This window comes from Daktulosphaira vitifoliae, unplaced genomic scaffold (assembly GCF_025091365.1).
Source record: "Daktulosphaira vitifoliae isolate Bord-2020 unplaced genomic scaffold, ASM2509136v1 Scaffold_1, whole genome shotgun sequence".
Lineage (NCBI taxonomy): Eukaryota > Metazoa > Arthropoda > Insecta > Hemiptera > Phylloxeridae > Daktulosphaira > Daktulosphaira vitifoliae.
In genome coordinates, this window is record NW_026099572.1 from 58,797,840 (window position 1) to 58,813,697 (window position 15,858).

Below are 15,858 nucleotides of genomic sequence, written 5' to 3' on the forward strand. Positions count from 1 at the left end.
ATTGCCCCTCCCGTGGTTGGCGCGTAAACGAAAAATCTGTCGGCTCGTTCTCATATGTATGAGTGCGCGGATAATGTTCGTTTTGCCAACCCGTGCTACACATCTGTGGTAGCGACGCGCGCGACGCTTGTCCGTACGATCGTCTCATGTTGCGGGCTTCCTGCGCTTCGATGTCCGCGAGGCGCTCGTGTAAAGTTGGGGCGTGTCGTGTCGGGTCCGTCGCTCCCTATGGACCGAATGTAACGCGATGCGCGTCCGATCGTCGACTATCGTTTCGTTCGACGTTAACTTGACGAATAGTCGGTTGTGCATCAACGTGTGGGGACGGCAGCATATTTTGACTGAGTCGCTCCAGCATATTTGAAATCTGTCGCTGTTCCANAATTGGTCGAAAATTGTATTTAGTTGACTACTTATAACGCTATTTTTCAACTTACAAAAATATATATAACTGAATATTATTATCGAACAACTCAGATGTAGAAGGAACAATTCAGCAAAATACCAGGCTGTAAAATATATTGGCTATGCATATAATTAATAGAATATATTATCGTTATCACGCTGCTGTATCAATACTCATTTATAAATATATAAATATAATGTAAGTTACTTTACTGAGTATTATAAGTCAATTGAATATGGATAAGTGTTAGCTAATGTCTTGGTTCATTTTCTGATAAACGAAAGAGAAAACTAAAAATATTAGACTTTGAATTAATGAAGACGATATGCAAGTATTATCTCAACAAAGTGAATTCAAAAAAGATATATGTCAAGTTTATTGCCGAATTCTTACTGAACTAAAAAAATCTATTTGAAAAAATGTCTGAAATCGCTGAAGATTTTGAATTTTTGTATGGTAGTAGCTTGATGAATAAATAATTGGACTATATACAAAAATGTGCAAGTCATGTAAAAAAATATATTACTAATTTTTACTAAATTATATTATCAATGAATTGTATTTTAAAAACAATAGAAGATTTTTTTAAAAGTTCCATTATTACAGTGAAAATTACTTCTAGCAATATAAAATAAAAAAATTTTTTTAGAAAATAAATTATTTATTTTGCGTTTTTTAATTACTATGTATTAATATTTTTATATATGAATATATACAAATTGTGTTAATGGTAGAAATTTGATGAGCAGAGTTCTAGAGAATGCCTAATTATTAATAACTACTGACAAAATAACGATGATTTTTTTTTTTTTTTTGACAGACTTGGATAACACAGATTCTGAAAATGAAATTGTGCAGAGTAATGTTTATCATAAAAGATTTAAATAAAAATATTATTTATAGTTATCAACAATAATACAGATTATTGTTTAATTTTGAAAAAAAAACAATTAACAAAAAATTAAACCTCTAAATAATTTTAAATATTTTAGTAATTTAACAATAAAATATAGTATCATTATAATTTATTAGTATCAGTTAATAATATAATTCATTCCTAAATTTGAATACTATTAAAAAGATTAAATAAAATAACTAATCTACTGTGTTAGGTGTAAGATATAGTGCTAATACCATAGCAGGAGTTAAGCAATAAATTACTAACATTAAGATAGATGCGACTAAAAAGTTCATTTGAATAATAATATAATTTATTAAGATAATATTTTTAATATATTATTATCATCATTGATTTCTAGTGATTCTAAACGACCTTCCTTCAAAGGTACAAGCCTGTCCACTCCTTCTGGATCCAGGCAGTAAATATCTAGATCCAACCACAAAATATCCTATTTTAATATATTAATTTTTTCTATTAAAATATGATCGTACTATCAAGTGAATAATTAATTTTAAGTTTGGTTCACTTTACATTTTAAAATCTATAGTAATTGCAGATTTTGTTTCATATTTTTCTTTGCCTGTGATAGCGCAAAAAACATGTTATAAAATAGTTGGTTGCGAAATAAAAGTAGAAGTCCATTATGCCGAAATTCAATTAAAGAAATAATTATTATTTTAGAAAATTANACGACCGATGACAACCGATTGTCATATTAATAGCTGGACGGCTGATATCGAGAGAGACACGGGTGAGCGCCAGCCTAGAGCAAAAGGCGGTGCCGTGTCAATATTTTCACTGCTCTAATGCTAATAGATTACTAATGAATCGTCAATATCATAAAAATTACAATTATGTAGACACAATCAATTATTTTATGTAATTTTAATTTTAAAAAATACATTTAACAAAAAAATTCATTTTTACAATCTTTAAAATGCAAAAAATGTCATATTTATATTATTTTTTCATCGATTTTTAGTGGCTCCAAAACTCTCCAATAAATCCTTTAACCATGTATTACTAGTTTTTACTGAAATAGGAACGTACTAAATATGAATTATTTTGGTGTAAATTGATTACAGCCCTTTTGACTCAGATTAATAAAATAAAATAAAACCAAATTTATACTATTAATTTGAATAAAAATGTAGAAACCTTCTAAGTAATAGAAATTGCTAATATGACTACATAATTAATAATTTTAAATTTTAGTACTTTTTTAGCTATTTAATATGATAATAATTTTTTACTATATTTAGGTGGTGTAGATGGTGGTAGTAGTAAGTAAAAATTATTAACACTAAGTTACATGTGAATTAATTGTTAAATTTTTAATTATATCAGTTATTAAAATATTGATAACAATTTTAATCATAAGATTTTACATTTTAAAGATCTAAAAACGTTTCTCTTTATGATGGAATGTAAACTTTTAAAAATATATCTCGAACTATAGAGGTCATATACAAATTTCTGAGAAAACCACTAATAATAAATGCATTTATCCGTAATTATTTAAGTTATTTATCCATAATAAATTTCTGCCATTGAAAAATGAATATTCTTAGAAAAAAAATAGAGGTAGAACGATTTTCAATAAACTGACTATGTACAATATATACACACATTGTTATCATTGCATACATGTAAGATATAATATATTATTTACATATTATGTATGGAATGTTTTTGTAAGAAGCAGATTAAGTCAAATTATTAAATAATGCGTTAAGAAGTGTTGATGTTATTTCCATAAGTAATTTGGTTATTATTTTATTGCTAATTGAACTTTAATATTCATAATTACAACCCGGTTAATGTATCTCGCGTTAATCGTTTTCTGAATAATTACCGATTTTGATTTGACCAAATTCTCACAAAAACCATTCAAAAGTAAATTAAAAATACAAGGGTGAATTAAAATATTATCATTAATTATTAAAATCGTTTTAGTTATAAGACGATTGGATTAAAATTTAACTGTGGCAATAATTAAAAGTATAATTTTTAATTCATAATTTTATTTCAAGACTTACCAACAAAAGATGATTGAGGATCAATTGTTCAAAATATTCTGCTCGATATTAAAAAAAGAATTCAACTTTTATTATTAGACGAATGACATAAATAATCCAATCAGAAGTATGTTTGTCAACAAATGAATGCACAATTGTTATATTGATTAATTAATTTAATTTACCATTTACTGTTTTATTTATTAAATAATTTACTAATTTAATTATAAAAATTATATAATTTTGCTTTATTTATATTTCTAAAAAAAATGTTATCGATTTCCTAATTGTAATGTTTCACATCTTTGATAGTATAATAATATCTTGATGATCTAAGGTCTAAATTATTTATTACTGAACAGAATTTTGCCATGTTTATCTTTGACTATATTGCTGTATGTCTTGGATTTATATTGTAATTTTTTAATTCTATTATAGGCTTGACCTGTATTATCGTAACTCAAAACTTAATAAAATAGAAAAAAAAGTTGAATATTCTTTTGATTTAGAACTAACTAATAAAATATTAAAATATAATAAAACTGAAAGATATGTCAAATAAAAGTGAGAGTTACTTTAATTCGGGATGTGAGTCGAGGGTCATAAAATAATATTAATATTGACTCTTATAGATTTGGTGTCTTACGTGATAAGTTCTTGGTTCTTAAAAGTAGTGATAGTATTAAATGAATGATTGATAAATAAAATGTTACAATTCGATTTAGTTCACTACTTTAATACGTAAAATTTTCGACAATGATGATCATAATGTACGCGTATTGTTATCTAGTGAACGATTTGTAAGGGTTAATTCTGCCTTTTTACAATACTTTGTATGCCCGATAAATCATCATTGTCTCGTTCTTACAATATTATTGTTTATTAATATGTAAGCATAAAATATAGAAATTATTATGGATTTCATACAACATTAGTTTTTAGCTTTGATGCAAAGGTGAGGAGGTATTAATTTTACAATAATGTATTTTTTTTTTTTTTTGTGACTGTCAAAAAAATTAGCCTAAAAAATTGATATGGCTTTTTGGTTGATTTGTTATTGTAGCAAATGAAAAAAGTCTTTTTACCGGCGTTGATGACGTAAGTGGAGTATTATAACAAATAAATACTTGTTTGATTGTTGGATATTTGTTTAGATTTTGAAGATCATTTTCTTCATCAGCAAAGTAATGTAAAACTTCCAATTCTGATTTTGGTAAACCAATTAACGCCAAAGAAGAAGATCCAAAGTCAAAAAAGTCGTCACTTGTTTGATTTTCATGTGATTTTTCTAATTCTAATGGTGTATTTTTATCAACAAGTATATCATCGTCTGTTTTTTTGAAAATTTGAATGAGCTCGTCATGACATTCCGTTTCAACGCATGTTAACCAGCGTTTTTTAAAACGCGGATAAGACAATGCTGCTATAGTAGCATTAAGAGATTCGGGAGAAGTCAAATTTAAATAATTTCCAAATCTTTTCTCAATACTTTCTAACAATGCATTGATTATAGGTTTACAATATATCCAAATATTATGGTCAGGGTTTGCTAATATTTTGATTTTTCTTCTCAACGTTAATAGCCATGGCAGTACTACACCATAATATGTATTTATCTCACCTTGCATTATATCTAACGCTTCCGAAATTGGAGCTGTACGCTTTAAGTGTTCTTCAATGTTATTAAAGTATTGTTACCGCAAACAATTTTTGTTATTTATTTCTAGAGTTCTGTTTAAATTTGATATATTATTTTTAATGCTTAATATTTGTCGAAGTGAGTCGTATAAACTATTCCATCGGGTTTCTCCTGGTCTAATTAGTGTATGTCCTAATACATTTTGAATTACTTCAGCCGATTTTGGCCGTCCAGCTAATTTCCAAAGAATATTAAATTTTTTAATTACTTGGTCGTGTATTGAAGACAAATCAACAGACCTTTTAATTACTTTATTTAAGTCTGTAGTGGCACATAAATTAAGCGTATGAGCAAAACATCTAAAATGTACAGATAATATATTCTCAATTTCTATCGTATGACCTACAACATTTTCAAACATATAATTTTCGTTTGATTCAAAATCTGACTCAGATTTATCGTCATCGACAAAATTTACTTCTATCTACTATATAGATGTTTTGTAGCTTAATTCTAAAAATTTTGAACGCCTTAACAAAATTGCTGCCATTATCAGTAATCGTTGCTACAATTTTAGTAGGACTAAGGTTAAATTCAGAATTTATTTCATTAATTAAATCTGAAATTTTGTCATAAGTATTACTACCTTTAAAACGACGGCAGGCTAAAGCCTTTGATATTCTATTTAAATTATTTATTGATATCCAATGACACGTTACCCCTAAAAAACTTCTTTTTTTCCGGACCAAATATCAATTGTAGTACAAATAAATTGTACATCTTTTAATTTTTCTTTTATTTCGTTTTTCTTTTTTTCATAAAAAGTATCAATTTACCGACAAAAAGATCGACGGCTTAAAACACGAAGTCCACAATCAGATATGTTTAAGGCATCAAACATTTTAAAAAAATATGGGACTTTAACACATCTTAAAGGAATCATTGAATGTAAAAAAAAATTAATCATTTCAGTTTCGAAATTTTCTTTGGTTATTTTAGTTTTCAATTTTTTAACAACTGTTTTAATTATTTTATTCGGTGTTTCAGTCGATTTTAAATAATTTTTATATTCTTCAACAACCTCCGGGCCATGTCGCCGTTTTAAATGGGTAACAAAATTTGAAGTCACATTTTACACATTGTACAACCGTTTTATTTTGTTGAAAACATGATTTTTCATTCAAAAATTTAAAAAACTTACCATCCATTGATCTTGGAGGGAAGGAGTATTGGTAGGTAGAGTTGTTTGAGATCAAGATGTACTGGAGCTTTATGATACAGAATATCCTTCACCGTCACTCATTATATTTTTATGTAGTTACATACAAATACAGATTATACAATTTAATTTATTACACGAGATCAAACTGCTCGTAAAAAAAAATAACGAAATGCAATAAACATTAAAACCAACTCAATACTCATAATATTTTATTGTGCGTTTGCAGAACTTTACTGTTGAAATTGAGAAAATAGAACGTTATTTCAAAAAAAATATACCTTTCAACATGTTTCAGATAAGATAACGCAAAATATACCCGATTAATGGACTATATATACAGGGTGATTTTTTTATCATAACCCACTCAATTACTTGCAGAGTAATAATAATTTAAACATTTTTTTTTTTTATTATCTTTAGTTACACATTATTCTTGAATTATTAACTATGTAATACTTTTTAAGTTCATCCCATATGCTAGTTTTCCCATTGCTAGTTAATTGTAGTAAGGCACATTGTTATGAGTTTATAAATACACTAACTGACAATACAGAAAGTATATCTATTGACAATCATAATTGATAATAAACAATCCGTGACGNATATCTATTGACAATCATAATTGATAATAAACAATCCGTGACGAGTCACAGATAGTCGAAGACATTACCCTTAAAAATTGAAAAAATTTCCCTCGTTCCCCGTAAATGGGGGAAACCTCCGAAAAAATTACAAATTTAAAAATCTCTAATTTTCGAAATTTTCGAAATTTTTCTTACTAAAAACTGCCGTAACTTTTTTAAAAAAAAACATATCAATATAATTATATTCTTTTTTTTATAGATGCATAATGTGATTAACTATCATTTGGTATATTTATTTTATAAATCTGACTTTTTACCTGCCCACAGGGGGGGATTTAAAATGACAACTTTTTTACAAAAAATTAATTTTTTCAACTTGATTTTTTAAAATGTTCTGGAAGGTCTGACACTTTTATATATATCTTAAATTAAAGCTAATGTAATGTTCTTTATTATATAAAAAAAAAAATTTCGGACTTTATTTTGTCTTCACGGTGAAAATGGCTACCAAATGCTATTATTGTGTGAAAATTCTCGATTTTATTTTTTACATTTTTAACTTTATAATGCTATAACTTATTGAAAAGTGTATGGATCAACATAATTTTTTTATGAGAAATAATAATTTTTAATAATCCCTTTTTCATTCGATATACTTTATCTTAATCAGGATATTAATAAGGAACTAGCAGTTTATGAAGCTTTTGAAATAATCCACCAATTTTTTAAAATTAAACACTATCTAAAGATTTGCAGCGAAGCGTTTTTTTTTTATAGTGATTTTAATCACTGTCAGATATCATTATACTTAATCCAACTATGCCACGTCACCACTGTGCCGCGACCCCCCTGTGCTGGGTTTTTTTTTGTTTATTTAATGAACAAAAGTGTTACGTTCTCTAATCCGTTGTGTCTTACAGACCTAACTTTTAACAAATAGCTGGTTAGCATGGGACATTTGGCCAGCTAGAATAATGGTAGCCATGTTTGACGCTAGGTGGTTCCACGGAAAGGGTTATGTCGCATTCTCATAAGTAAAAGTTGTGGTTGTACATTTTTTCTGATCCCTTTAATTTGCAGACGATATTTTTGGCCTAGTGTTAACTGTTGTAAAACCTTTAACATTTTATTATAATCATGACAACGTTAACAAAAATTGTAGAATATAGAGAGTCAGCAAATAATGCAAATTAATGCATGTGTTTCCATCGTTTGAATTGCCTTTTCCAAATATATTGAATTAGTATATTTAGTAAAAATAATTATTATTACTTGTAGCTTAAGTTTTATATTACATATGTAACTTTAATTTACTATGTAATACAAGCCAGAAACAAAACTATAAAAAAATAAGACTTTACCACACTAGACAAAGTTCGAGGTATAATACTAATGAAGATTTTATGCATTTGCTATTAGTATTAAGTGNAGATTTTATGCATTTGCTATTAGTATCATATGTATGGATCACTATCCATACATATGATCAATGAAATTATTTTCAAAAAAAAATATAAATAAATTTTCTATCGATGTACAAAATTTATTTGTCATTTCCGAAACGAACGTCGAAGATGAAATAAATAAATTAGACAATTCAATGTCAGAAATCGAAATAAATGAAAGCTAATTATAAATAAAAAATGTAAAAATTTAGATAATCTTATTATCTAAATTAATAATCATAAACTCTTATTCTTGGGCGTTCCTGGACGCGTTAAACGGACTCGTGTATTTTCTTTTTATTACCTTTAAAAAATCATCTTCCCCTAGTTTATATGGTCTTTGTGAAGTCATCTCATCTAAACATTGTAAAATGTCAACTTAACTACGAGATTATGGTGTACGTCAGTTGCCAATGACTCAACTCATTGAGTTGATAAATCATCAACTTTATTTTATTTATAAGTCTACAATTGTCTATATTTAATATTTAGTTTTACATGGTTAATTAGAGTAATTTTTTCTAGTTAAATAATGACTAATAAAATAATTTTAAAACTTGAAATAATTTCTATTTAAATTGATAGAATAAGTAAATTAGCTTCAATATTTAATTTTCTTATCTTTTTTTAAATCATATTCTGGTTCTGCTCTTGCTCATTGCGATATTTCATCAAACTGGTTGGTGACTTATGATTTAAATTTTTCTAATCCCCATGAAAGTAACAAATAATTCTGTTGAGGCCAAAAAATAATCTATTCTTTGTAACCTTTCAATATGAAATATCATTATATTTGTACAATAATTTTCATTATCAAAAAGTAATATCTAATCTATAGTAAGAACATTAAACCAACTATAACTAGTACAAAGGACAAGTATGAAAATAAAAAAAATCTATAATATTTAACAAAACGTCATATAAATACAAACTTTTAAATATCTGTTGTCAGTTAACAGCCGTTTTGCAGATCCAAAATTGTTGGGAGGCTAGAGAAGGTCAAAAGTATGTTTTTAAGGGGGAGACTTCTACTGTAACTCCTTGATTTTGTTCCTGTATCCAAATTCAATGTGAAATTTAAAAAAATTAAAATATAAGCACATCCTTAATGTATATACATTAAATATTTTTAATGAAAAAATTATTCGGAAATATTGTGTATAAATTGAACTACTAAATTAATGTACAATTAAATGTAATTTATTTACCTGATTGACTTCAGACTGGGTTTCTAAATGCTAGTACAGGTCTCTAAAAAAATATATTCATAAATAAACTATCCTTAATATTTTCGATTAGCATAATCGATATTTATCAATATTTTTTATATTAACTGAAAAATTAAAAAAAATAAATTTATTTTTAGCTAAAATTATTTTCCACGAAACTTTTAGATACATAGTAGATAATAGGAGTGCATTTACTTTTGTAAATGCGTACATATTCAAGTGAGTCTATTGTTCTAGACCCCACTGACCAGGAGAGGACTTAGGTATGTGGTAGCCCCTGGGCGGAATGCATTGTGGGCCCCCTTATACATAAATAAGGAAATATATTTTTTTACTTATTAAATAACAATTATTATCATATTTGTGATACCAATGTATACCAAATTTGTGGGGGCCACTGGGCTGCAGCCCATTCAGCCTTGCCAGTGTCGAAATTATGTGTGATCGTCGGTTCATCAATAATAATAAATTAATAATTAATACTTGAGTATTTTTATTTTATAAAACAAGTATAACAATTATGTAATTTTTATAATAGTTTACTCACCACATTTATTACAGGCGTGTACTGTTCTTTATCATAAATCAAGTATATAAATTTTTCATTTTCATCATTTTTAACAACAAAACTTTTATTGAATAATTTCAATCCATCGTAATCTGTGTATACGCATATTGGTGTTTTTAAATATTTTGCTGCCGCAGCTATTTCAGACTTCTCTTCAATAGGTGCCGAACGTTTTGTCTATAGAATAATTAAATAGAAAACAAATTAAATATTAAGAAGAAAGTAACTTCGGTGGAAACACTTATATAAAGAAACCGTATTAATATAATTCGGTAGGAGGTACGCACAGTGAACCTACAAGTCTAAGTTCATCGGCAGTTCTTTCCCTCCTCTATAACAACTAAAACTAAACTAAACTAAAAAAAAAACAAAATATTTAGTGCCTTAAAATTTTAAAAGGGTAGGCAATCTAATATACGAACGCGTTTATAGCATGATTAATCGACGCACAGAACACCTCAGAGGAAAAATTTATTTATATACAAAAGAAAATAATTAGAGAATGAAAGGGAAAGAGTTTATTTTTGTACACGAAATGAAGGAAATAAAATTCACTTAATTCCAGGCGCGCTATGGTCGGTCTGGTCTAGTGCAATGACCATAATACAAATACTTAACATTCAATATACAACATAACAATTAATTTTAAAGTTAGAAATTGATAAATGAAATTATATTACAAAGCGAATATCGACTTTATAGACTATATTGGACTTATACAAATAGATTGAATGTATTCTTCACATAACAAGTATCGTAAGTGGACTGAAAATTACATATTTATAATAATACTGTTAAAGATGACCAGGAAAGTTAGTGCACATAAAGAAAACGTAGCAATAGGGTTTTACCACAATAAAAAAAAACCGAGATTTTATTCGCTTTAATAATTTAATATTTTTAATAATTGCTTTTTGGTAATTAGATTTCAAAACAATAACGAAATTATTAAGATAAAATAAACTGCTCATCATATTATTCCAATAATAATACTATAGCGAGACGAAAAACAAAACAAAGTAAAATAACCAACTAAGGCAAATTTTGCCGAATAACAAAAACGACGACAATAAGAAAAACAAATTTTCTTATACTGGGTATGTTAATAATAATACATTTACTATTTGAGGGATGTTATGGAATGCGATATGAGGACAGCTGATGTGAGCATAGATGATGTGGAGATCGTGTCAAGTGGAAGTTTAGGATAAGGGTGACCGACCCCAAGTAATTGGGATTAAGGCGAAGAAAAAGAAAAAAAAATTAAAAGAAATTCCGGTGGCAATTGACATAATATTATTGTTGTTTAATTGTACAATTTAGCGTTTGGTTGGGTTTAAACAATATAGCGTCAAATCAATTACCTATTCTATCAGTTGTATCTTAATATACACTACACTCCAATGATACTATAAATAAATAAACTCATACATACACACATATGTATTTTGTAACATTGTGTCAAATATAAGTATAACATGATAAAAAATAACCGTAAAATGAAAAAAATATAAAGTAAATTTTAGTACTCATATTAAATGTAATAGAACTCGAAAAATATTTGTTTAAATGAAAAAATAGATAATACTTTTTTTGTAAGTTAAATATTTTTTGAGAAAATTAAAAAAGCTTATATTTTTGAACTCTTGCAAGTCTGTAAAAAAAAAGCTCAATTCCAATTAATGAGGACTTTTAGTATGTCATTATACATATCTTAATTCAACTTTAAAAAAAAAAAACATTTATTTGGGAATTTTTTCCGCTATTTTTCCTTTGTTGACTGGCCTAAAAGGAAAATAACTGGAGATAAAAGGCGCGGTGCCGCAATCAACTTATAATTGTTTTTGTTCCTGCAACGCTTACAAATGTACTAACTGCCTTCTTTTTATTTCACTTTTATGTTCGATATATTATTGAAATTATGTTTTCATAGTACTGTTAATCTAAGTCATTCTTTTCAAACAGTTAAGCAATATGTTAATTTAATTTTTATTTGATAATAATAATTTTCCTTATTAATTCGTTACGTAAATTTTTAGATTTCATGAATTCATATGATTTTAAAGTTACAGTTTAAACATACAAATTTTATATTATATTTTATAAATAAAATATTCCAAAAATTGTTTCATTGTAATCGAATACATTTCAGGATTTGTAGAACATACCCTATATGTATAATACTGTTCACGTTAAGTTGGCAACCAACGTTCATTTTTACTTCTATTTCAAAGTTATGTAGCAAGGTCAAAATTGCTTTAATATTTTTCAAATTAATAGTTTTGTACTTAATTTTTTATGTGCACATTTGAATAATTAAAAACATAACAATTTTTATGAGTCATTATATACAAAAACTACGTTTTTTTTTATTTGTTCGTATCTCAGAAAACATTGGAAATGAATACAAATTGATAATTAATATTGGGGTATTTTTATTTTATAAAACAATTATAACAATTATTTAATTTTGTTAATACTTTACTCATAGTATCTACTATAGGCATAAAATGTTCTCCTTTATTAATCAAGTATATACATTTTTCACCATTATCATTTCCAAAAACGTCATCTTTGTTAAAAAAATTCCATCCATTGTCATCTGTATATACGTATATTGATGTTTTTAAATATTCAGCTGCCGCAGCTATTTCAGACGATTCAGCATACACTCCTAAAATAGAAAATTATTTTAAACAAGTCATAAAAAATAGGCTATGGTAATATATTCGTTGAATGAACACTACTAATAAAATATCATTACGACTAATTGAACTTTAAATATTAAACATTTCTATAATTACTTATGAAACAAAAAACATTTTTTTTTGTTTTTACTTAACTTTTTTTTATGTTATGGAAAAAAAAATTCATTTTGTAGTCCAGTGTTATTGTCAAAATGGACAAATCTATTGCGCGCAAAATATTATATACCGTTGTCTGCAATATCTCTCATGTAATTTTGATAACTCAATTTTTTAACACATGAGAGGTATTCTACAAACGTATAATAGTAGGTGTTTTGTACGAGGCAGCTAGACTGTAGGACGGCTAGTTATGCACCGCACTAGTATGCCGATTTACCTTAAGCCTGTTTAAATCGTTAATTATTGATGCGGGAGTGGGTCACCTAGGAGATGACGGTTAGCTATACATCCAATAAGTAAACGAAAGTAGACAATAATTAAATAACAAATATTAGAATTANACGAAAGTAGACAATAATTAAATAACAAATAATCACATATATTAGAAATTCCTCAGAGAGTATCTTAAATTTAAGGGGTAACGGGAGGGCTCTTAAATACTAATGGTCGGCGAAGCGGCATAAAACAAAATAGTTAAACTCAATTAAAACAAACAATAAATAACATTAAAAAATAATATAAACTCAGCTGAATAGATGACGTTGTTGATAATGATGAATGGACTGTATGATATCTTGTGGTAATGGTGTCGAAAATCTGAGTATGACGAGTCAGAGTGTAAATCTAGGTACATAATGGCAGATGAGAATAGACTACGGCAATGAAGATATTTAGTTATGGTCAGGGCCCAATTACTAGTGGCATGTAAGAGCACGTTAACTTTGAGCACAAGGGTACAATAAACAAGTAATAATAAACTATGGCGTACAACGGCCGGACAATTTACCATTCAAGCGAAGGCGCTTGCAACAGAAAAAAAGTGACACAAAAAACAATTCACTGACTGACTTACGACAATAACCTGTACACGGATGACAATTGACATCGATTTATCGTGTTGGGTGAGCAAGGGGGAGAGTAAAGCAAGACGCTGGTGATCAGCTGTCCCACGAAATAATATAATCAATGATCTATGTGACAACTGGTCAACTAGATCCTTCTATAGGCGTTCTGTACCATACAGTAGGTAACCATAAAAAACAAAGAATGGATAGACCATTTGTATACATTTTACTTAAGTTGCCGCGATCCTAGAGAGCAGATACATCACTGTCTCACAAAGATACTCAATACCATAATGGTTAATGCGGTTATGAGTGAAGTCATAACCAAAAATAATATTATCCATGTTATAATGTAATAGAAATAAAAATTAGTAATTAAATTTTTTCATGGAAATAAAAAAAGAAGTTCCATAGACGGACTTTGAGAACGTATCATAAGGCACATTCAGTAGCCTATCTAATCATTATTGTCCATGGAGAGAACACGTGAGAAGTTTAATTTTTTTATTAAATTAATGAAGCTGTGAAGATAACACATTAATGTTCTAACTTCATAATATCTCCAATTGGAGATTGTCATAATATTCGTTTATTTTATTTTAATTCAAGGATAAAAAATTTTAAAAACGTAAATTTGGCATATATTTTTTTTCTTGGCAACTATGATTTGTTAGTGTTCTTACACTAATATAACTATTATAGTTATTGTAATTTCTTACTCGAGTCGTGCATCTCATCAATACGTTTCTGCCATTTATAATCCAAATTCATTAATTTAAAATTCTTAGAATAAGCCAGAAACTTAAAAAAATTATTTAAGAGTAAGTATGATAATAAAAACATGATACTAAGCTATTAATTTATGTATAAATTATTTACATCGATGATTTTTTTACGTAATTCTTGACCAAACTCATCTGAACCTGTTATCCAATATGATAGTGCATTAAAAAATAACTTCCGTCTCCCTTAGTTTCAATTTTTATTTTCTGAGATTTTAGGAATTTATAGTGCAATTCTTTGGAAGAAACTCCTATAAAAAGAAGATTCAATTCGTTGCACTTTGATACCTGCCATTCAACATCAACAGGCATAAAAATTTGTAAGGGTTCATCATTCTAAAAAATAAAATTTGAATAGTGAATTAGAGTTACCTAATAAATCTTTTTAATTATTACTTTTAGAAATTACTTAAAGTCTTAAAAAAATTAGCTAAAAAAATTATTTCAAATGAAAGAAAAATGTATGATGTACTTATAAAAGATAAATTGTATTAATCTATATATTTTTCAAAAAGTTATAAAAATATTAAGTCGAAAAAATAAAAATATGAAATCAAATTAGTCAGCACAAATAGAGTATATATTTTAACTACAACAGACATTTGCATATAAAAGATAAATTATCAGGGCAAATTTTTTTTTTAGCTTATAGTATTAATAATAGTAATACATAACATAAGATTTTAAAACTTTAAGACAACGTACTATATATTATAGTTTGAATAAAGGCAAGGAAAAATAAGTAGAAGATATCTGACAAATAAATACTAAGATTCAATTCTGAAAATTTCAATTTTAAACAAAATCAATAAGAACTAATATGTTTTTGCTATACAGGATGATTTTTTTATCATAACCCATTTAATTACTTACAGAATAATAATAATTTAAACAATTTTTTTTATTACTATCTTAAGTTACACATTATTCTTGAATTATTAACTATGTAATACTTTTTAAATTCATCCCTTATGCCTGGTAAGGATTTCAACTTTGTTTTTTTAAATAGCAACACATATTTTTAATTTAATAAAATGTTTGAGTTTTTAATTCAATAATAAATGGCATTTGAATTTTTAATGAAACTATTTGTTTATTAGATATAATCATTTAAAGTTTCAAATTTTTGAGTTAATATATAGGTATAATACACAAGGGATTACAAATACAGGTAGCTAATTGATTTTTTATGACATCGATATTAGCAGGTACACAGCATTGTTATTATCAATGATAATAAGGTACATTGTTGTGAGTTTATAAATACACTAACTGAAAATACAAAAAGTATATCTATTGATAGTCATAATTGATAATAAACAATCCGTGACTGTGATAGCAATATCATAAAA

At 26.9% G+C, this 15,858-nt stretch overlaps 1 protein-coding gene and 2 long non-coding RNA genes across 4 annotated transcripts in view; 2 read left to right on the plus strand and 1 right to left on the minus strand.

Moving 5' to 3' along the window:
* The window catches only part of LOC126894757 (uncharacterized), a 239,303-nt gene that overhangs the window by 51,061 nt on the left and 172,384 nt on the right, over nucleotides 1–15,858 (plus strand). The window lies entirely within an intron of this gene.
* LOC126909226 (uncharacterized) lies at nucleotides 1,230–3,656 on the plus strand. The gene is made up of 3 exons (XR_007704966.1): nucleotides 1,230–1,265; nucleotides 2,570–2,590; nucleotides 3,341–3,656. It is a non-coding gene; the product is annotated as an uncharacterized LOC126909226 (long non-coding RNA).
* LOC126909285 (uncharacterized) overlaps nucleotides 9,162–15,858 on the minus strand; it is a 7,593-nt gene continuing 896 nt past the window's right edge. The window contains exons 2-6 of one of the 2 annotated variants that reach the window (XR_007704990.1): nucleotides 14,604–14,842; nucleotides 12,498–12,686; nucleotides 9,992–10,189; nucleotides 9,424–9,466; nucleotides 9,162–9,268 (exon numbers count right to left, since the gene is read on the minus strand). This is a non-coding gene — a long non-coding RNA (uncharacterized LOC126909285). Of the gene's footprint in view, nucleotides 9,269–9,423; nucleotides 9,467–9,991; nucleotides 10,190–12,497; nucleotides 12,687–14,443; nucleotides 14,511–14,603; nucleotides 14,843–15,858 lie in introns of those variants that run through there. The other variant, XR_007704993.1, reaches the window with a different exon arrangement.